The sequence below is a fragment of the Vulpes lagopus genome, chromosome 8, assembly GCF_018345385.1.
Source record: "Vulpes lagopus strain Blue_001 chromosome 8, ASM1834538v1, whole genome shotgun sequence".
Classification (NCBI taxonomy): Eukaryota; Metazoa; Chordata; class Mammalia; order Carnivora; family Canidae; genus Vulpes; species Vulpes lagopus.
Window position 1 is genome coordinate 48,455,021 of NC_054831.1, and position 19,841 is coordinate 48,474,861.

Consider the following 19,841-nt stretch of genomic DNA (forward strand, 5'->3'; position numbering starts at 1 on the left):
TATTCTTTGAAGGAACATTCAAAGAATATTTGTGTTTTTGAAAAAATGAAGTAATAAATGAGTAAATGACTGAAGAAACAGCTTTCATACTTACCTCATTCTTATTGTAACAGAAACCACAGGTTTGCAGTTTGTTATTATCTTTAGATTTTGCCAGTTCAATATCCATTCTCACTTTTGTCCCAAGCAAAAATATTCTGACTTTATTATAGATATTTGTTTCAGCTTGAAGGCTGGTTCTCCAGCATTTTTGTAGCTGGGTGTAGCTATAAGAATAAATATGGCCAATGAGATACGAGAAGAAACTGTTGAATGGGATTTCTGGAGAAGTTCATTAAAGGGGGGAAAGAAAATGACATATCTCTTTCTGTCTTCCATCTCCTCATTACTTGGTCCTTAATACAGAAGGCTGGAGCTCCAAATGCTATTTTGAACTATAAGGTGACTTGTATAATGAAAGTCAAGGGAAGAAGCAAAAAACATAAAAATCCTCTGTTTCTATACCAACCTTAAACTGTCAACCTTTGCACTCTTATATTTAATTGAGGGAAAATAAAATTCAATATTGTTTCTGATCTTTGTTACTAGCAACTTAAATGCAATTCTTAACTACTACAATAGTCATTAGAACATAGTCTGTTGAAAAAGTCTATTTTCTTTCTCTCTCCCTCATTATATTACATACATTTCAGAGGAAGAAAACATACATTTTACTTATGTCTCACTTTATCATAATGTTTATGAAGATGCATATATCATCCTATAGTTTGAGTGTACCCACTTTGATCTGGTCTCAGAACTAGTGTGTTCCTTTGTGAAAATCATATCTAGAGTGTTCTTTTGGAATTCCAGAATGCGCCCTCGGTACATATCTAAACAATGTTCACCTGCCTTTAATGGGCATTTTCTTGCTGTGAACTTGCTGTTCATGTAAGAGTACTTCCTTTCAAAGCTTGATTAAGGATCGTAAGCTTCACATATAAAAAAATGACTGGCATGCCTGCTGTTAAGTAGTTGTTTTTAGAAAAATAAATCTTTTCCCTCTAGCATGTTTCAGCTATCTAAATTCACCCAAATGGAATGGAAATTGCCCTCTTAACTAATTATACACTTGGAAATGTTCACTTAAGGATAATTGTCTATTGGTAATTACCTCACCATCCACCATCTTTAAGAGGTGAGGAAGTGATATTGCAATATCCCTTTGAACATTTCAATGGATTGTGAAAATACTGTAAGCTTTTGCTGAGAGAACTCTGAAATATTTATAGGCCTCAAATTCTCCCCCTAATTGCTTTAAAATATGCACTTATTAACATGAACCCTCAGTTCCTCTCAGCAAACCTAAATAAAAAAGTAATAAGCTTTGTCGATTTATTTTCTTGTAAAACTTATGTTGCATTTTTCAACAACTTAAAAGAGCTGAATTTTTATTATTTACCTGTATCTCCTCCATGTGTTTGGGCCTTATTTTCTCTTGTGTAGGCAAAAAATAAAAATATTACTCTAGTGGGGAAAAATAAGGAAAAAACAATGATGTGGATGGAGGATACATTCCCACGTTATAGTCATTGACAGAAAAATAAAAGTGGTGGAATATATTTACCCAGCTGTTTTAAAGCAATTAATTCTGAAGCAGTTCTAAAATATCTGGAGTATAATTTTGTTATTGATTTACTGAAATAATACTAGAGACACTGCTTTGAGTTTTAATTCTCTTACTAATCCTTAAGGTGTATTTACAATTTAGTTGGACACAGTTGTTTGCCATTCATATGCATACTACATTCTATTAGAGAAATACTTAACAAGTATTTCAGTTTATTGAAACAGCATGGTCCTTGCCTTAAAAAATTATACGCATTACGTTCTTTGGGTTTTTAAAGATGGCTGTAGTTAATACTTTCCTGAATAGCTTCCCACCCTGACCAGGTGAAATTGATTAGGGAGAGTGTTTGGATAATAAGTGGTCCTAGAAGATGCAAGGAAAGGAAGAAGGTAACTGACAAGGAGATTGTGCATGTAGTGGGGATTTTAGAGACCATGAACTGAAAGTATTTTGAGAAAGGAGTTCTCCACACTGCCAAATAGTACTAAGAAGCCAAGCAAAATAGGAAATAAATAGTGGACATGAGTTCTAGTATTGGATGGGGTAATTGGTAGGGTGATTATATATGCTGTGGTCCAGATGGGGACACCTTTAAGCATGGAACTTTAACATTAAGTCATGATGTAGAATATTGGTACTTCTACCCTTAAAACCAAAAGAAGTCACCGATTTTCTTTATGAGAAAAATAACCATCTTTCCATTAACATTTTATTTTCTAGTTTATGTATTTTAAATATCTTCTTTAAGAATCTAATATGAGTAATTACAATTCTCAAAACATGTAAAATGGTAGCATACAGAATACTTTAAGACACAATGTATTATAAAGGCCCAACCTTTAATGCATGTTCTTCACTCAAAAACTCAAAATCGCATTTGTTGTTCTCACCATATTTCCTTTCTACACATTTTATTTTAAAAACCGGAAATATTGAACTATATTATATTTAAGCTTTAACCCAAATTATGAGTTGTGACACTGTCTAAATTCATGCGTATACATATTCATATACCTACACACACATATTATTTGAATACATATATCCATTGTGTGGATTCCAGCACACAGGAATCCAGTGTCCTTTCATTTCACCCTAAGGAATTTGCTTTGTTTTTTTTAGAACAGGTCTGCTAGGAATGTATAATTTCTTCCTAATTTTTGAAGGAGAGTTTTACTAGATAGAGAATTCTTATCTGATACTACTTTTCTCTTGGCACTTTGAATATGTCATCTCACTGCCATCTGGCCTCCATGGTTTCTATGAGAATCAGCTGTTGATCTTACTGATGCTCCCTTGAATGAAAGACTAACTGCTCTCTTGCTGCCTTCAAGATTCTTTATAATGTTTCTCGGTATGGATCTCTTTGGGTGTATCCAGCTGGAGCTTGTTGAGTTCCTTGGATGTATAGATTAACATTTTCCAACAATTTAGGACTTTGCAACCATTATTTCTTCAAATATTCTTACTGTCCCTTTCTCTATCTCCCCTTCTGTTGGGGCTTCTAGGCTGTATAATATGTTGGCATGCTTGATGTTAGCCTCCCAAGGTCTGTCAGGCTCTTTCTTTTTTATTCTTTCTTTTCTTTTCTTATTATTTCTCAGACTATATCATTTCAACTGATCTACTTTCAAGTTCACTGATTCTTTTTGTGATCTTCTCAAATCCGTTACTGACTGCTTCCAGTAAATTTTTCATTGTGGTTATTTCATTTTTCAACTCCAGGATTGCTACTTTTTCTTTTTTAAAATTCATGTTTATGTCTTTTTAATTTTTCTATTTGCATACATTGGTTTCATGCTTTCCTTTAGTTCTTTAGACATACTTCCCTTTAATTCTTTGAGCATATTTTAAATAGATTATTTACTTAGTAAATCCAATATCTGTGCTTTCTCTGGTACAGTGTCTAGTGATTGATGGTTTTCTCTATGTATGGGCCATAATTTCTTTGCTTTTTTACATGTCTCAGATTTTTTTGTTTGAAAATTGGACACTTTCTTATAATGTGGAAACTCTATAATCACATTCTCTCCCCTTGCTGGGGCTTTCTTTTGCTGCTTAGTGTCATTGTTGTTGTTTATCTGTTCAGTGACTTTTCTCAACTAATTTTGTAGAGTACTCTTTGTCTCTCCTGGCCACTGGAGTGTCTGTTCATTAGCTTACTGGTCAACTCATCATTGGAGAGAGATACCCTTGCATGTCTAGAAACAGAAAACCCTCATCTTTGCAGAGAAGCTCCATAAGTACATAGGTTAGGCGGTTTATTTCTGTCTCTGCCTTACCATTTCTTTCTTGTGCTTTCACAGCGTGTCAGCCAGACAGAAGGGCTTTCCTGAGTCTATGCACAGCTCTGCTCATGTGTGCTTGGCCTTCTTGATTCCCAGGAACATGTGAAAGTTTTTCAAAATTCTTCTTTCCCAAAGAATCTCTTTCCTCCAGCCTTTTTTCCTAACATTTGGGTCAGTTTTTTTGTTTTCCCCAACTGCTATGCATTGCTTCAGGCGACAGTGGCTAAATATTTGTTGTTTCTTTTCTTTTTGACAAATGACTCACATCCCACCCCCCACCCCACTGAACCCAAATAGAAGCTTTAGCACTAAGCAAGTTCTAAGTTAGTTAAGATAAAGACAAGCTATTTGAACTGGCCTTCCAGGGAGTCATCAGACAGATAACTAAGGACAATTCTTTGCAAATATGCCCATTCTGGTCACTGTAGCAACTAGTAATGGGATTGTCGGCTGTTATTTTGAAGGCTACTGCTGAGCTGGGGGTCCAGGTAAATTAGAATGCCACAAAGATTTCTGTTCATTCTTTCTGAGATCCAGCTGTTGTTGTTTTATAAGTAGTTTCTGGGTTGCTGCAAGCTTTTGATATGATAACTTTCCAGAGTTCCAAAAGGAGACTCGTTTTACCAATTTATAACTATAAATTTCCATTGCTTCATATCTTACACAAAATTTGGCATTATGAGTCTTTTCAACTTTAACCATTTTGGCTCATGTTTAGTGGAATTTCATTAAATTTGTGGATCCCTACCGACAATTCGAGTACCTATTTTTTCCTAGTTTTTTTTTTCAAATATTTTGCCCATTTATCTATAGAACTGTCTTTTCTAAATACTGATTTGTGAGATCCCATCAGAAAATCTTAAATTTATTGTAGCTAAATTTAACATTTTTTACCTTCATGCTTATCTCTTGTGTTTTCTATCTAAAGGCTTTTTGCCTACCTTTCAAGGTCATGGGATTATCATTTAGGAGTAATTATTAAAACCAGTGCTTATGGGGACATTTGGGTGGCTCAGTCAGTTAAGCATCTGACTCTTGAATTCAGCTCAGGTTTGATCTCAGGGTCATGAGTTCAAGCCCTGCACTGGGCTCCACACTGGGCATGGGGCCTACTTAAAAAGATAAAATTAAAACTAGTGCATATTCATTAATACAGTATTCTACTTCTGAATATATATCCAAATGAAATTTATCCACACGTGTACTAAAAGATATGTAGAAACATATTTACCACAGTTTAACAATTATTTTCATAAAAATATAAACAGCCCTGATATCTATTAACAGTAGAGTAAAAAAAGTAGTAAATTTAAGCAATGGTGTACTATACACAAAAATTTCTTTCTTTTTTTTTTATGATAGACATAGAGAGAGAGAGAGGCAGAGACACAGAAAGAGGGAGAAGCTCCATGCCGGGAGCCGGACATGGGATTCGATTGCGGGACTCCAGGATCGCGCCCTGGGCCAAAGGCAGGCACCAAACCGCTGAGCCACCCAGGGATCCCCTACACAAAAATTTCTAAACAAACTACAACTATACTCACTAACATGGATGGATCTTAAAAACATTTTTATTTAACCAAAGTTGTCAGACACAAACTGTATATAATATGTGAATCCAAATTATATAAAGTTCAAAAGAAAGCAAAACCAACCTATGGTCGAGTTTGGCATTAGGATAAGCAAGATAGTGGTTAATTTTGTTCAGAGGAAATTTTGATTAGAAGATAAATTGGTGTTCCTGTGGTATTGGGATTGTTCTATTTCTTGATCTTGTTGTTGGCAAATGTTTACATGAATGTATTCACTTAGTGAAAATGTAGTGAACCATTCACTTGTAATTTGTGTTTTAGTGTGTATATTAAACTACAATAAGTAATTTTGATTTAGATAGAGATCACATTGCACAAAGACCATTAGACAAAATAGACATCATAGATTAAAACATAATTAAAATATACACTGTACTTTCAGAAATTCGTATTTACTAACGAAGGTTTCTTTTTTTTTAAGATTATTTATTTATTTATTCATGAGAGGCACAGAGAGAGAGAGAGAGAGAGAGAGAGAGAGAGAGAGGCAGAGACACAGGCAGAGGGAGAAGCAGGCTCCATGCAGGGAGCCTGACATGGGACTCTATCCTGGGACTCCAGGATCATGCCCTGGGCTGAAGGCAGGTGCTAAACCGCTGAGCCACCGAGGGATCCCCAACAAAGGGTTTTTTTTATCCATTTACTGAGAGCAACTAGTTGATCTTCCAGCCTGATTTTACTTGTGTGATCTTTGCCACTGAAATTATTTCATTCAACAGATTGGCTGGTTACCAATGCAATGTCCCTAATTATACCCTAAGAGGTTTTATTGGGAAGGAAATTTTGGTAGTCACCACATTCAAGATGAAAGGAAACATTTTGTATAATCTTCTGTAGAATTGCTATCATCTCCTCTACTTTCATTTTTGAAAACAATTGGGGTATAAGTGACATATAACGTTGTATTGGTTTAGGTGTATAACGTAATGATTCAATATTTGTAAAGTACATTGCAAATCAATAAACTACAATGAGTCTTGTTAACATCCATCAGGAACACAGTTACAAAACTATTTCTTGTGAGGAAAATGTTTAAAATTTACATTCTTAGCAACTTTTAAATATGCAAGCCAGTAGTATTAGTTATAGTCACCATGCTGTATGTTTTATCGCCATGCCATGACTTATTTATTTTATAACTAGAAATTTGACTCCCTTCACCCATTTTTCCTACTCTCATCCAGCACTTTTTGATGACCATTCATGTATTCACCGTATCTTGCTTTATGTTTTGGTTTTAGATTCCATTTATAAGTAAGATCATATCTATCTCTGACTGGCTTGTTTCACTTAGCATAGAGCCCTCAAAATTCATTCATGTTGTCATAAATGGCAGGTTTTTCTTCTTTTTATGGCTAAATAATATTCCATCATATTTATATACCACAATTTTTCTATCCATTCATCCACTGATAGATACTTAGGTTGTTTCCATACCTGGGATTTTATAAATAATGTTGCAATGAACATGGGGTACATATATTTTTTTCAAGTTAATATTTTTGTTTTCATTGGGTGGGTACCCAGAAGTGGAATTGTTGGATCATATAGTAGTTCTATTTTTAACTTTTTGAGGAAACTACATCCTTTTTTCCATAATGGCTGCATAAGTTTATATTTCTACCAGTGATACACAGTTTCCTTTTCTCCACATCCTTAATAACACTTGTTATCTGTTGCCTTCTTCATGACAGCCATTCTGACAGGTATGGGGTGATATCTCATTGTGGCTTTGATTTGCAACTTCCTGATGATTAATGATGTTGAGCACCTTTTCATTTACCTGTTGGCCATCTGTATTTTTATTAAAGATTTTTATTTATTTATTCATGAGAGATAGAGAGAGACAGACACATAGGCAGAGGGAGAAGTGCGATCCCCATGGAAAGCTCAATGCAGGACTAAATCCCTAGACTCCAGGATCACACCCTCAGCCAAAGGCAGACACTCAACTACTGAGCCACCCAGGCATCCAATCTGACAAGCCATCTTGTTCACCTGTAACTCAAATACCACTTTGCTGCAAAAGATTTTTAAAAGATTTCTTTTGGTGGGAAGCTTCTATGCTAGAATTTAGAACTGGTATTTCATCAATTAATAAAGAAATGTAAAACCTTAAAAAGAAAATCTTCCATGTCTAGTATGATGAATTGGCTGGATACGTGAATCCAGCAGAACTGCCAACTAAGCTCTCTGGCCAGTTGGAGTCACAGATTTGTATCTGCAGGTAGTAGAGACTCTGGCTGAGATGTCTGCTTGGGTGACATTGCAATTGAGCTTTGCAGTTGCCCAGAGTCTCTGGCCAGGCTTCCTGTTTGGGCAGGAAGTCTAAACTCTGTAGTTAGGCAGGACTTCAAATTTTCTTCCCTGCCTGGGCAGGGACCAGTGTATTTAAAGCAGCCTTTATAACCATGCTCCATAAAGTAAAGGTAAACTCTATTTCAGTGATCAGAAAAAAAGAAAATTTGATAGAGAAACAGAAATTATAGGAAATGATGAAATAAACATAATAGAACTAAAAAAGTAATATTTGAAAATAAATTCATTGTATTTTTAGCAAGATAGAAATAAAAAAAATGAGTCTGCTAACTTGAACATAGATCAACATAAATTATGCAATCTGAAGAACAGAAAGAACAAGAAAGAAATGATAGAGATTTATGAGATAATGTCAGAATGTCATATTTGTATCCTTGGAGGACTGGAAGTGGAAGGGATGGGTCCAAAAAAAAATCATTTGAAGAAATAATAACCAAAATCTTCTCAGAGTTGCAGCTCAGCAAATCCCAAATATGATGGTATCAAAGAAAATCTGACTGAGATATATTCAACATTAATACCTTGAAAACAGCCAGAAAAGCTAAATGACACCTTACATATAGGGAAATGATAGATAATTCTAAATAGACTGGAATAAGCTAAATATGTATATTATAAACTCTAAAGCAACCACTAAAAATAATACCAAGAGAAAGTGATAAAAAATCTAGTAGGCAGGGGCTCCTGAGTGGCTCAGTTGGTTAAGCATCTGCCTTTGGCTCAAGTCATGATCCCAGAGTTTTGAGATGGAGCCCCATGTCAGGCTCCCTACTTAGCAGGGTGCCTGCTTCTTTCTCTTTACACTCTCCCTCTGCCCCTGCCCCCTTGCTCATGCTCTCTCTGTCTCTCAAATAAATAAAATATTTTTAAAAATCTAGAAAATTTTAATTTTTTTTTAAATTTTTTATTTATTTATTTATGATAGTCACAGAGGAGAGAAAGAGAGAGAGAGAGAGAGAGAGGCAGAGACACAGGCAGAGGGAGAAGCAGGCTCCATGCACCGGGAGCCCGATGTGGGATTCGATCCCGGGTCTCCAGGATCGCGCCCTGGGCCAAAGGCAGGCGCCAAACCGCTGCGCCACCCAGGGATCCCAAAAATCTAGAAAATTTTAAAATAGAATACTAAAAGTGTTCACATAATGCAAAAGCAGACAGCACAGAAGGAACAGCAAATTTTAAAAAATAAGAGACCAAGATTTAAAACATGGCAGACATAAATTTAACAATATGAAAAATTTTATCTGATGTTAGTTATTTAAAAATGCCAATTTAGGGTCACCTGGGTGGCTTGGTCAGTTAAGTGTTTAACTCTTGATTTTTGGCTCAGATCCTGATCTCAGAGTAGTGAGAGCGAGCCTTGAGTTGGGTTCTGTGCACTGGGCATAGAGCCTACTTAAGATTCTCTCTCCTTCTCTCTGCTCCTCTCCCCCACTCACACACTCTCTCTGTCTCTCAAAAAAATAAAAAAATAAAAATAAAAATTTAAATAAAAATTTAAAATACCAATATAAAGACATAGACTGTCATATTTAGCACAAAGGAACTAACTACATTCTACCTATAGAAATATACCTTAAATATATAATATAGATAGGATAACAGTAAAAGTTTGTAAAGGACACACATGCAGACATTAATTAAAAGACAATCAGGGGCGCCTGAGTGGCTTAGTGGGTTAAGGTCTGTCTTTGGTTCAGGTCATGATCCTAGGATCCTGGGATTGAGTCCTGAATCCATCTCTCTGCTCAGGGAGTTTGCATCTCCCTCTCCCTCTGCCTGCTGCTCCACCTGCTTGTGCTCTCTCTCTGTCAACTAAATAAATAAATAATCTTAAAAAAAATAAAGGACAATCATAGAGACTATATTAATGAGAAAATGCAGTTTTCAGAACAAGTAATATTTTGTGAGATAAAGAGGAATATTACATAATGACAAGAGAAGAAGATATAATAATCCTAATATGTATGCACTCAATAACAGAATTTCCAAGAAAATGAAACAAAAAATGATGGAATGGAAAGGAGTAATAAGCAAATCCACAATTATAATTGGAGACTTCAACATTTATCTTCTGCTACATTTATTTTCTGCAATTAATAGAACAAGTACATAGAAAATCAGCAAGGGTATAGAATTACTGAATGATGTTATTAAATAGCATTATGCAATTAATACTTATAGAATGCTCCATCAGCAATAATAAAATATGCCTTTTTTTTCAAATGCACAAGGACATTTTTTCAAGATACTACATTATCTGGTCTATAAAACAAATCATCAATTTTTAAAAAATAGAAATCATTAAAAATATGTTCTCTAATTACAAAGGAATTAAACTATTATTGAACCCCTCTCCCAAAGCTAGAAAATCTTCAAATATTTGAAAATTTAAAAAACCACACATTTCTATGGCATCCATAATCACAAAAGAAAACAGAAAACATTTTGAATTAAACAGAAATAATGCAATACATAAACATTTGTGGAATGCTGCTAAATTAAATAAATTACACTCATATTAAAAATATTAAACAACAAAACTAAAAACCAAGATGGTTTTATTAGAGAATTCCACCAAACATTTGAGGAAGAAATAATACCAATTATATATACTCTTTTCCATAGAATAAGAAGAGCAACTACTTCCCAACTTTATGAGACCAGTATTTGCTTAACATCAAAATCAGTAAAGGACATTACAAGACAAGAAAACAATAGAACGATGTCCTTCATGAGCACAGATGCAAAAGTATTCAACTGCATATGAATAAATCAATCCTGGAACATATTTAATGAAACACATCATGACCAAATTGAGTTTATTCTAGAATGCAATGCTAGTTTAAAATTTGGAATACAATTAATGTAATTTATCTAAATGATCAGTTAAATGGAAGACCCATAAGATTATCCAGATCAGCCGAAAATAAAAAGGATTTGACAAAATTTAAAGTCCATTCATGATAAAAGCTCTCAGCAAGCTACACATACATGGGAACCTCCTTAATATGATAAAAATCATCTACAAAAAAGTAAAAACTACATCTAACACCATTCAATGGAAATTGAATGCTTTCCATCTATTTTTGGAAACAAGGTTAGGATTTCCACTCTTACTGCTTTTACAAAATATGTACTAAAGCCTTGCCAGTACAATAGATCAGAAAAAAGAAATAGAAATTATGCATGTTTGGAAGATACTCATTACACAACAATAACTAATTCAGTGGGTTTCATAATATTCAAGGTTATATAGTGTATACTATATTTTGTAGATATGTATGTCTATCTTAAAACAAAGGGGTATTCTTCAGTGATTTTTTTTTATGTGGGGAGCAAAATGACTAACTTGCTTTATACCCTGTGCTGTGTACAATGAATTTGAGTGGTGGGAGACAGGTAAAACCACACACAGAGAATTCATTTGTAAGGCTTAGGTTCCAAATCCAGATTGAAGAAAAAGGAATTATGTTCCAGAGTAGGATGGTTGTAGTGAAGACAGAAAATGGAACAAAATATTAAGGTATGCTGTCTTGTCGTATTTAGGGCAGAAGGAGATGGATAATATGAAGCTATCCAGTGATAACTCCAGGGCTTGGAGCAATTGAGTAATTTTCTTAAGACAGGGAACTCTGATAGAAAAAGCTAGCTTAAGGGTAGGAAAGATGATGGATTCAGGTTTGTGCATATTTAGCAGAAGCAACTTATCATCTACTAAAGATCTATTCTCTCTGCCTAGTAATTGAATTTCAATTATTAGCTGAGCATTTTGCCTGTTGGAATAAAGACTAGGTACTTCAATTCTACTTGGATCAGATGCGTGCATGTGACTAGCTTTTGGCCAATGAGATGACATCACAAGTGTTGAATAGTAGGCTTACTTAAAAAGGAAGAGACATGCCGGCTTTATCCCATCTGGTTGTCTGAAATGAGACCATTGTGACTCATTTGAGTTCCAGCTAATGCTAGTATAATAGTAGGGGAAGGAAAAGAAACCTTGATAGATCCTGAGCTTCCACACCAGTTTGGGACCATATACCTCTAGATTTATTTTTCATAGTAGAGAGTTAAATGTTTATCTGTCTTAGATATTGGTATTTTGGGTTTTCTTTGAAATGGATTTATTTATTTTTTTAAAAAGATTTATTTTTATTTATTTATGATAGAGAGAGAGAGAGAGAGAGAGGCAGAGGGAGAAGCAGGCTTCATGCTGGGAGCTTGACGTGGAACTCGATCCTGGGACTCCAGGATTGCGCCCTGGGCCAAAGGTAGGCGCAAAACCGCTGAGCCACCCAGGGATCCCCTTGAAACAGATTTAAAATGGATCTTTACTAATAAAGCACATGATTCAAATACAATGGCTTCATCTCTATAGACTATGTATTTGAAGAGAGAACGTTGTTTCCAAAAATATATAATGGAAAAAAATTCAACCTTTAACATGGAAAGAATAATACTATAATAACGTCTGGGAAAACATGTAAAAGTCTCTTAAATGCAGATTTCTACCACTTACAATATCCTTTACAAAAGTAGTTGTCAATACTCCCAAACCTCTGAAACTCACTATTAATTTCCAAAAATTTTTCTCCCAAAATTGTCTTATGGGTCTCTTTTGTTTCTTCTGTTTCTGCAACCCCCAAATTGCATATCAATTCTTTTTCTCTAGTTAGATTTTCTGTTGTACAATGTAAGCAATCTTTAGCCAAACTTTGGTTCTTTCTGGTTCTTGCTCTCTTTCCGTTGTTTTAATTAGATGAAAAGATAAAAGCAAAATTCTTCTTTAGAACCTACAAAATGGAAGAGTAGAGTAATATGTGGAATATGCTTAAATTCATATTTTGGGTTTTATCCAGACAGGTTGAGAGTAGGATATTTTTGAACCATCTAAGTAAAAATGACTAGTGGACACTTCTATATAAGAGTCTGAAGCTCAGAGTTTGGGTGTAGATTTACGAATTTGGGATTTGTTAACATATTCACAGTAAGTGAAACCATGGTTATTGATGAGATTTCTTAGGTTGGGAATGTAGCATCAAAAAAGAAAAGTGCCTAAGACCAAATGATGAGTTAAATGTTCTGCATTTAACTCCTGGGCAGAGGTCAATGAACTGGCAAGGGAACTGAGAAAATGGAGCTTGAAAGAGATCCAGAAGACTGTCATTTCAAGATATGTATTTGCTCCAAATTAATTTTCACTTACACAGAGTAGTTCAAAAAATGGTTTTCACTGCCTATTTTGCTAGACTGGGAGTTAAGATTATGTGAATGTGAATTTCCCAGAAACAGAAAAATGAGATGCACCCAACAGTAAATGTATATGAGTAATTATTAGTTTATGGTGATTCTATGGGCAGAATGTTGCATTAGAATTGGTAAATTTCATTTCAGCACCTGAAAAGGACAATGAATGAAGTCAATCACATACCACACTGCATGTTTGTTGATCCAATTAAGCCTCCTTCCTGATTGAAAAAGGCTAGGCTCAGTTCTAAAAGGCTAGGTTCGGGGAATCCCTGGGTGGCTCAGTGGACTCGCCTGCCTTCAGCCCAGGGTGTGATCCTGGTGACCTGGGATCGAGTCCTGCGTCAGGCTCCCTGCATAGAGCCTGCTTCTCCCTCTGCCTGTGTCTCTGCCCCTCCCCAACCCATGTGTCTGTCATGAATAAATAAATAAAATCTTAAAAAAAAAAAAAAAAAGGCTAGGTTCAGAAGGTGAAGGCTAGTATGCCAAAGGAGTTGCATTGCACAATTCTAACACAGGTTTAATTTAGGAGCTAAAATTCAACCATAACATTGTCCTGCTTTGGAAATTGTATTAGTGCCATTCTGATAGTCTTGAGCTATTAATATATTTGGAAGATAGACTTCCATATATTGACTTCGTTTTATTAATGCCCCTCCTATAACAGGCAGAAAAAAAAAGAAAAATCCTGATATCAACAATCTTAAGTTTTTGTCTTGTTCTTCACAGAAAATTATGTTCAGCAAAGTACTTTAGCCATTTTTACTTCTGACTTACCCTGATTCCTAGTAAATGGAAGTTTTTCCACCAAAATCTGAGCAAATCAATCATTTCTATCTGTTTAAGTTACTTAGATCATCTAAATACCTTCTTCCTAAAAGATTAGAAATATGAATTAGGCATAAAACATCTAGATATTTTAATATACCTCTTTGAAAATCATTCTTTTCAATTTTTAATGTCTGACTTTCAATGATAAATTGCAACATTTGCTTAATTAATTTGTAATATGTTAATTTAAATTGTTGAATATTTATTAATGCATACATTTAATTAGGAAATGCACTCAATTTTCTTATAAAATAAAAACTGGAAGAGTAACATTTATTTCTTTCCTTCTTACTCAAAGGCTGCTACCCTAAATCACTATTTTCTACTTACATTTGAGCACTACCCTCATCATTTTCTTAGATGCATGACTTCCTTCATTTTAACAGCTCTTTTAAATGCTTCTTTGCATCATAAATTTATTTAGATTAAATTCTTAAAAGGACTATATTTTTTAGCCTCATCTTCACTGAATTTTTAACCATCTGAGTTATATCAGTTTTCAGTGAGCATTATCTATATTAATAAAATGCTCTTAATCTGCCCTCAAATATTAACCTTCATTTCTAGCTAGAAATGCAAACTAGAAAAAAAATATCCTTTTTCCATCCTAAGGTGCATTATTGTTTTATGTAGAAAAAATTTTGAGAATTGAAAGATTAAAATAAAATATCTCTCAAAATTTTGTATAGTAGTACCAAGAAAAATAAATAAAATAAACACAATAGTACATTATAAAGATAATGTAAATCCATTCAAAAACTGATTTGGAAAAAAACTTCTGAAACATTACCCATAGCATATACCTATTTTTCTCTCTCAAATTCCCATTTCAAAAGGAGCAAAGTTTAGGATCCTGATTCTGAGTGGCAATTTATCTCTGCTACTTATTAGTTGGGTGCTCTTGGAAAAAATATTTCACTTTTTCATGCATCACATTCATCACCTATTAAGTAAGAATGCAATAGGACTTGATTCATAATGTAGAATAATGTTCATGTGGATTGATAACTGTAAGCATTGAGAATGCTGACACAAAGGAAATGCAGTACATTTTTTTAAAAAATGAAATGTACTGTCAGTTATTTCCAAATACCTGCCTTCAGACAGGCTTTGGTCCACTTTGAATTTTAGTTCACTTCTAGGCCAAAAGGAGATAAAATAAACAAAGTGAGACATATATGAAACAAAATATGTTCATTTGATAAAATTCTTCTTTATTATGAAATAATGTTTGTTTATACCATTTTGGTGATCATAGGTTGTTCTTTTTATGAAAAATTAACCTAGAAGATGATCATTATTGTTATTGCTACTATGTATGCATTTAAAATCTAGAAAAAAGCAGAGTTACAAAATTCAAATTACTTTATACAAAGTGTTTGCAAGTGTAATATTCCATGAACTGAAAAGTTTGTAAGTCATCAAATTAGAAAACCTACCTGAATCTATATTTCGCTCAGGCTATTCATTGCAAAGTAGCTGAGATGCAATAGAAATACTCTGAATATAAAATCAGAAGACCTAGATTAAAACCCATTTCTGTTTATCACTTATTTTGTCACAATAAACAATAACTTCACTTTTCTCAATTTACATTTTGTTATCTTAAAAAGATAAAATGTTATTTCCGCTTTGAAAGAGTAAGTGGTACAGAGCTTGGCATTCCAACAAAAACAACTATAACCTTGTACAAAACATATAAGTCACTATCTTCAGGCATTGAAACAGAAGCAGTTTGGGACAGCAATTCCCTGATGAAAGAAAAACAAACGACATGAACCTCAAGACTGTCCAATAATTGATCCAACCTTCTTCACTGATACAGAGCAGGGAAATGGAGCCAAATCTAAGTAAGAGTCTTGCTTAACTAAGAAGACAGAGTCTACATTTGCAGGTTATTGATGCAGCTGGAATTTATAAGACAAAGTTATCTGAGAAAGAGGAATTGTTGAGGGGAAGGTTACCTGTAAGTCCGCATGAATTTACTCCTTCCTTGGCCAATGAACAGGAAGAAAAAGCATGGGTCAAAGCTCTTAGATTCCTAGCAGAGAGTGGGTACCATGGGGCAGAGGACTGCATATCGCAGAGTTGGGGGATATTGGCTTTATATTTCATCCAGAGTAGAAAATAATTACTGAGCACATTGGCTGTCAGCTGAGACCCCAGAAAGACTATATTTTTTAGTAAAGATCACATCCAAGAGTCAGGGCAGAACCATAGGACTAAGTTCAAAAGCAAAATAGATATGCCGTAACAACAAATGAATCCAAGTCTGACAGGACCAAAATTATCCACCAGCAATTTATCTGTCAAAATAAATTCAACATGTTTTCATAAATTTGGCATGATCCAGATGCCCTACAGCTATCATATGCAATGTCCAGCTTACAATACAGGATTATGAAATGTGCAAAAGAAAACACATCTGCAACCCACTGTTAAAAGGAAAAGCAGTACATAGAAATCAACACTTCAATACTTAATGTATTAGAATTAACACAAGGAAAATATAAAGCATAATGCTACTATTCTGGATATTTTCCAGGGCTTAAATATGTGGTGATAATATATGAAGACATGGGAAAAACATGAAAATGTGAGAAATTCAAAGTGTAATTTAAGATTATGTAAAAGATACATAAAATGTACCAGGTGAGCTTTTACTGGATTGTGAATGGGAGAAGAAAAGTTTAATGAACTTGAAACCGCACTGTCAGAAATTCTTTGATTCAAAGAACAGATGAAGGGGTGCCTAGGTGGCTCAGTTGGTTGAGTGTCTGCCTTCTGCTTAGGTCATGATCCCAGGGTCCTGGGATGGAGTTCCTCATTAGGCTCCCTGCTCAGTAGGCAACCTGTTTCTCCCTCTCCCTCTGCCTGCTGCTCCCCCTTATTGTGCTCTCTCTCTCTGTCAAATAAATAAATAAAATCTTTAAAAAGAGAGAGAGAGAGAGATCTAATCAAATGAACCCTTTCACAAAAGTTTATCATAAACATGAAATGAGGAGTGAAAGAAACATCCAAAGAACACATTCCTTCTGGCCTTAAGAGAAGGAAACCCTCCATTGCTGTGCACAGGGTCACATGAAGAACTTTCGGCAGTCTCTGAATGCTAAGAGAGACCTGTCAACATCCACCAAGAAAACAAGAAACTTCACCCTATATAGCAAGAATTAAATTCTGCCAACAACTTGAATGGGAACAGAAAAAGATCTGGGTTAGATAAAATTAGATTGCCATTATGATTACCTGGAAGTCAGTTCATTAGTAACTGAGTTACTGACGTGATTTTTCCATCACATACATACACAGCCCTCACCAACACTCAAGGGGAGGGAATTATAAATGACTGTGTATACCAACTTTTTGTTTTCATATATAAGAGATATCATACAGTGTGTATCTTTCTCTGTCTGGCTTGTTTAATTTAGCATAATGTTCTCCAGATACATCCACCCACCCACTCACCCATCTATCCATCCATTCATATTGTCATAAATGACAGAATTTCCTTATTTTTTAAGAGTGAATAATATTCCACTACATATATATACAATAATATTCCATTACATATATATGCATATATTTGGAGGAAAAAAACCCAGTGGATTTTATTTATACATTCAATCTTATTTATTTATTTATTTATTTATTTATTTATTTATTTATTTATTTATGAGAGACAGAGAGAGAGAGAGAGAGAGGCAGAGACACAGGCAGAGGGAGAAGCAGGCTCCATGCAGGGATCCTGATGTGGGACTCGATGCCGGGACTCGATGCCTAAGGACCACACCTTAGGCTGAAGGCAGGCGCTAAACCTCTGAGCCATCCAGGGATCCCCAAGGTTCTCATTTAAATGGTTGTATTTATGCTACCTCTTTTTTGGTCTGGAATGGTTTTATACTCTTTGGCATCTAGCTTTCCTCTTTTAATTATGCTTTAATTTACTTACATCCTTCTTAAAATATTTCGCTTGGAACAGAAATATATTGACCTAATTAGTATAGAGAAAGAACATTATTAATTACCCATTCTTATTTTTCCTAAAAGTAAGATCATATTGCTAGTTTTTAAAACATGGCTGTTTCATATACAGGTGAAGGGAATAACCAGTTTTATAAATGAGTAAATCAGTGATTTCTTTCCATACTTTTTCCTCAACAATCTCTTATATTGCTTTTCTCTGAGCAAACTACATACACATCTCTTTTTTCTTTTTAATGGAATGAGATCGTATACATCAAGCTTTGAAACTTTAATATTATGAATAATATTAATACAAATGAAAGTCTTTCTCATGACTGTATTATACTTTATAAGAATGCTATGTTTCACAATCACCCTATCAAGGCTATCTCACATTGTCCTGATTATAAACAATATAGCATTGAACTACCTCATAATTTAGGGTGGGTTTTTTTTTTTTTTTTACATTTGTTCAAATACCTCTATATACTATGTGAGAAATCAGATTGTTCATCTTTGGAAGTGGCTTGTCCTAATCATGGTTCCTGATAGCAATATAGAAACCAGTTTAATTACTTAGAGACAAAAATACTTTATCATAAGAATATTGTGGTTCAGAATATCATAAGAAATTTTAGAATACCAAACTTGGAAAAAAAAATCAGAACACTAAGGCAAGGAACAGCCAATATCTCATTACAGGATCATAGGCTTGTGCATCTTTGAATCTTAAATAATATGCATTTCATTATTTCTCTGAACATAAAATGTTAAAAATGTTAGGGCTAAATGTTAGCAACAATCTTTATTATAACACTAGATTTTCAGTCCCACCACTGCCAAGACAAATGACCTCTCACTGTCCCTGCATATTGTGTCAATTCTCTTAGGGATCAAAGTCCTGTGCAGAATTTCAGGCTAGCCAAGTCTTAATAGGATTATTTAAACATTTCAAGAGGGGATACCTGCTTCACTGAAACTCCTGTGCACAATATATGCCTGGGTTCCCCTAAATTAAAACCCATGTGGATATTAGAAGTCCTAGAAAAACGCTCAAAATTTACACACATTTTCAATAAAAAACTATCAAATTTATTTCAGATAAATTTCACCAATTGTCACTCTTATCCAGATTAGATGAAAGTATACTTTTCCCAGTAAGCAGTGAAAATTATCAATTTTTAAACTATTGCCTATGTGACAAAAATGAAAATTGTCATTGCAATTTGGATTTTCCTGATTACTTATGAAGATTAACATCTTTAAATTTATTTTAAAATACTGAGCTTTCTGATAATAAATTTAGCATATTTCTGTTTTCAATTTTAGGGGCTATTTTTATTCTAGTAATGTTAAATATGTATTTAATTTAATGGGATGAATATTTTAAAAATTATTTGATTCTTGCTGATCTCATCCAATGTATTTTCTTTCCCTTAGTTTTGTGTGATCTTAAAATTTGAGAGTAGCACAGTATCTGTTGACAAAAATCAGTGATTAGACTGTGTTTTTATATGACAGTCTTAGAGTAAGAAGATTCTGACCTTTCAGAGAGGCCACGGGCTCACTATCCACAGGTAATTATACCTGTTATAAATCCACCTCTAGGACTAACATTTCTAATTATCCAGTTGGTTAATACAAAACATATTGAATATCTTCTTGCAAAGTTAAAAGTACACCATTGCTCTGCTATCACTGAAGGAACTAAGGGCTTTTTAAAAGTCATATTCACAAGTGTTATCTCACTTAAGTGCTATGAACTTCATGTCATCATTTGGCTTTTATAGTCTATATTCAGTAAACCGTATTTGTGGGACAATTACTTTTGTTCTGGGCACTGTTTTAAGTGCTGAAGATATAGCAGTGAACAAAGCAGGTAGTCTACTTTCATGGGATTTACATTCTATGGGATGAATTTGGTGAAAAGCATAAAAATGAATGGATATCTAATAGTTCAGGTGGATATAAGGCTATGAAGAATGATAAAAGAGG